We start from the raw sequence: 4,251 nt of genomic DNA, 5'->3' as shown, positions 1-4,251 counted from the left end.
ACAACAACACCAACAACCAAACTACAACATCAATAATCAATTCACATTGCATTCTAACATTAATAGCTCTTTTACATAATTCAACAACATTCATAATATTCCAATATACTCACTTCAACTACTTACATTCAAACCAATATCAACGTTTATACATTCGATTACTAATCCAAAACCATTCAAACAATATTCAAGAACGCTTTAAACAATTCACACAATTTTCCAAACAATCCAACCCACTTCCACCTTACCCGAAATCTCTCCCCAACTCAACATAACAACTCTAACACATTTCTTTCTTCTAGAACTCATGAACTACACCAACAATCTACACTTTAACAATGTCATTATCATAAATATAAAAATTACATAAGAATTACATTAACTTCCAAATCAGCCCACAACCATTACAACTTCAACTTGAATCATTAAACTTCATTATCAACATAGAATCTACACACAACAACAACAACAACAATAAATAAAATTAATTCATTCTTGACATACACATCACATATATACACGGGGACCATATATACGGCCACACATTATCACACACCAAAGATGATTTTCATTCTTTTCTTCACACTACAACAACACAAAACATGCTAACTAGAATTAATTCATTACTTTACACACACACACACACACGGCCAAACACCACATCACGGCCTCAACTTCAACATGCAAAATTTCATGAATTTCTTCCATTTTAGCATACAACAACACATATAAACCATTCATAACACATAAAACAAAGATTAAACTTACCTTCCTTCACAACTTCTCCACTTGTCTAAAGTTGGCCAAGGATGAAAACGAGTAGTCTATCGCTTGAAACAACAACTCCACGTTACTAAGCACCCTCCAATTAGTAGGTTTGCTTGAAGAAACAAATTTTTTTTGGATCAATTTTTGGTCTTGAATTTTTGGGAGAGATGGCCGAATATGGCTTTCTTTTCTTTCCAAATTTTTCTTGATTTCTCTAGAATGAAAGTGAGGAAGATGACTTATTAGTCATATTTTATTTACAAGTATTAGCCATCCATGTGGCCTTGGCCCACATCCATGTGGCCTTGGCCCACATCCATGTGGCCGGCCACATGGTCCTTGTTTTTTTTTTTTTTTTTTTTTTTTTCACATAATAATTTCACTTTCCAAAAATAGAATACTTTCCAAAAATGGAATTTGACCCCAAATGTTTCCTTAACATTTCCATCTGCCGCCTTTCACGATCTTCTTAAGGCCGCAGTTCCTTCATCGTGGTTTGACTTATCTATCTTCTTGCTAATTGCGACCTTGTATTCACTCGGAATACTTATACAGGTCAGATTCATTTCCGATGCCTTATTTACCATCTTTTCACACCTCTGCCTTTTATGACTAATAATTTTCTAGACCGACGAGTTAATCGGGACATCGGGATTCATTATGCCCTTTATGAAGTGTTCGATTATGCTTTACTCCTTTACCCCTCGTCTTTCTCCCCGACTGTTTTTATAACATCTCTAAAATTCTTCTTGCCCTGGGTTCCCTATTCCACTTTACGTCTGTACTGTACCATTAAGAGTCAATATCCCATACCTTTCCATTTCCATTACTAGTCCTTTCATTCGCTTGGCTCACTTATCTGTAATTTTTCTTAACTACTTGTCTTCATCACAGCTGTGCGTCGCAATTCTTCCAGTGTTCTGCTACTTCTTATTCTTATCACGAAATTCTTACGATTTACACTCTCTCTATTCTTCGTTCATCGCCTTCATCTTTCTTTCTGACGCTACGGCCGGTTTGTCTTCCATAAATGCTCCCTGTGTATCATTCTATTTCCTCTATGATCGAATCTCTACACTCTTTACAGAAGTTCTTATCCCATGTCACTGATCTCCTAGTTAGCTTTGTCAACTCATCATCCTCTCTCTCATCCTTAATAATTGATCGGTTTCCCTCAGCCAAACCGTTAGAGTACTCTTCTTACTTTCGTCGTTAAGGATTTTGAGTTACCTAAATGCTCTCCCTCACTCACCATGTTATAGCCTTGACCTTGAAGTTCATGGAATGTCCTTTCAGAATTGTAGATTCGTTCTATATCCAAATCATCCTTTAAAGGGTTTTCCATTTCCAAGGTGATCGTGTCTGCTTGACCGTACATTTATCTTTTCGGTTGCCTTTCAAGAGCTGGGAATCCCTTAACATTGTGGTAAGACCTACTTATTCTTTGTCACTTCCCGTTCCTATTCGTGGTTACCTCTGTTCCATCCCATTCATCAAAATCTGTTCTTCTAATCCTGCACATTCACCTTTTGTTCCGTGCTACCATACTCTATTCCTTTCATATGCGTACTTTCAAATTTCATCCAAATAATTTTTTGCCTCGACCGACGTCCTAAGCTCTCCTGGAAGCTTTACTTGCCTTCGTTACTTACATTTCTCCTTTCCTAGGGCATCCTAATCTCTTTTACTTTTGTATACTCGGTTTCTTCCTTTCCCTGATGTTGTTGCATCAAGATTATCCGTCTCTAACCTTTAAAGAAAATAATGTCAGCTTGTCCTGCAGCACTTGCCACTTGAACTTCAACACCCTGTTCAGTCAGTATCCTTAACATATCGCAATATCGACTACCGGGGCGCATATACTGATTTACGTAACTCCACAGAAAATATCATATATATACATCTTTACTAACGCCTTACCTACAAGGTATCTCCAGTACTATTTGAACTCGTCCTAATTCTGGAGTTGTGACACACCTTCTTTCTCTTCTTTGACCTAGTCCGCCTCATCCTTCGCGATCTTCTAGAATTTCCAACCATGGGTCTCACATACTTCTAGTTTCCCTGCGGCTATTCTAGTCCCTCATCCTTCTCTTATGTCCAAATTGTAGGATTCTTAGTACACTTCCCAGGGGGTCACCCATCCTAGTATTACTCTCACCCCAGCACGCTTAATTTTGGAGTCCTGATGGGATCCAGTGCGTTAGTGCTGGTACGATCGCATCCAAAAGATGCTACGTGACCTTTATCGCGTGACCTAGAACAAGTTGAAGTTCAATGGATCCCAATAAAATTCCTGTAATGCATCTCCCTTCGGATTGGAAAGATCCCTTACTTTCCTGACCGAGCAAATGCTGGTTTAGCCTTCGGAATTCTCAATATAACCATCGATAAACACACGATTGTCTTCCATTCCTAAATTTAAGATTCCTAGCAGTGGCCAAAACATCTTAGTCACAGTTATCCATAAGTACTTTGGTTATAAGGAGGATTAGATATGGGTTCGGTGTCTGGCAGCACATCAATAGTAAAATCAATTTCCCGTTCCGGTGGAAGACCTGGAAGTTCATCTGGAAATACTTTCGAAAACTCATTTACTACCGGGACGGGTTGAAAAGTCGGCAGCTGTGCTTCAGTATCATGAACCCGGACTAGGTGATAAATGTATCCTTTTGCAATCATCTTCCTCTCCTTGAGATAGGAAATAAACCAACCTCTAGGAGACGCTGTATTACCTTTCCATTCAAGCATTGGTTTTCCCGAGAATTGGAACCGAACTATTTTCGTTCTGCAATCCACATTAGCATAACAAGAAGCCAACCAATCCATGCCCATAATCACATCAAAATCCAACATTTCCAGCTCAATCAAATCAGCTATAGTCTGGCGATCACATACCACAATCGCACAATTTCTATATACTTGTCTAGCTATTACTGGATCACCAACCGGAGTAGATACCTTGAAAGGTTTAATTGGCTCGGATTTCACCCCAATACGACCAGCCATATAGGGAGTGATATAAGACAACGTAGAACCTGGATCAATCAACGCATAAACATCATGAGAGAATACGGATAGTATACCTATAACCACATCAGGGAAGGACGCCAAATCCTGTCGCCCAGCTAAAGCATAAATACGGGGCTGCTGAGGGACACTCGAACTAGATGCTCCGCGCGCGCGCGCGCGCGCGTGACCGCGCGCGCGCGCGCGGGAGTCCGTCCCCACGGGGCGCACTGACGAAGAAGAGCCGGCTGCTGATCCTATAGGCTGGGCCCCAACTCTACCACCCATCAATGGACAATCACGCATCATATGCCTAACTTGACCACAGGCATAGCAAGCATCGGAGCCTCGGCGACATGGACCGAATGAAGCCTACCACACTAGTTGCATCATGGTAACGGTGGTCTCCTCTAACTGAGATCACCTCCAAACTGGAAATCCGAACCTCTTGAGCTTTGACCCTGTCCTGAATAA

General features: G+C 40.4%; 1 pseudogene; it reads right to left on the bottom strand.

Moving 5' to 3' along the window:
• Nucleotides 1–2,877: 2,877 nt before the first annotated feature.
• Nucleotides 2,878–2,994, bottom strand: LOC132038694 (5S ribosomal RNA; annotated as a pseudogene).
• Nucleotides 2,995–4,251: the final 1,257 nt, after the last annotated feature.

This window comes from Lycium ferocissimum, chromosome 11, assembly GCF_029784015.1.
Source record: "Lycium ferocissimum isolate CSIRO_LF1 chromosome 11, AGI_CSIRO_Lferr_CH_V1, whole genome shotgun sequence".
Classification (NCBI taxonomy): Eukaryota; Viridiplantae; Streptophyta; class Magnoliopsida; order Solanales; family Solanaceae; genus Lycium; species Lycium ferocissimum.
Note: the sequence above shows the minus strand (reverse complement) of the source record. Positions and strands in the feature narration are given on the sequence as shown.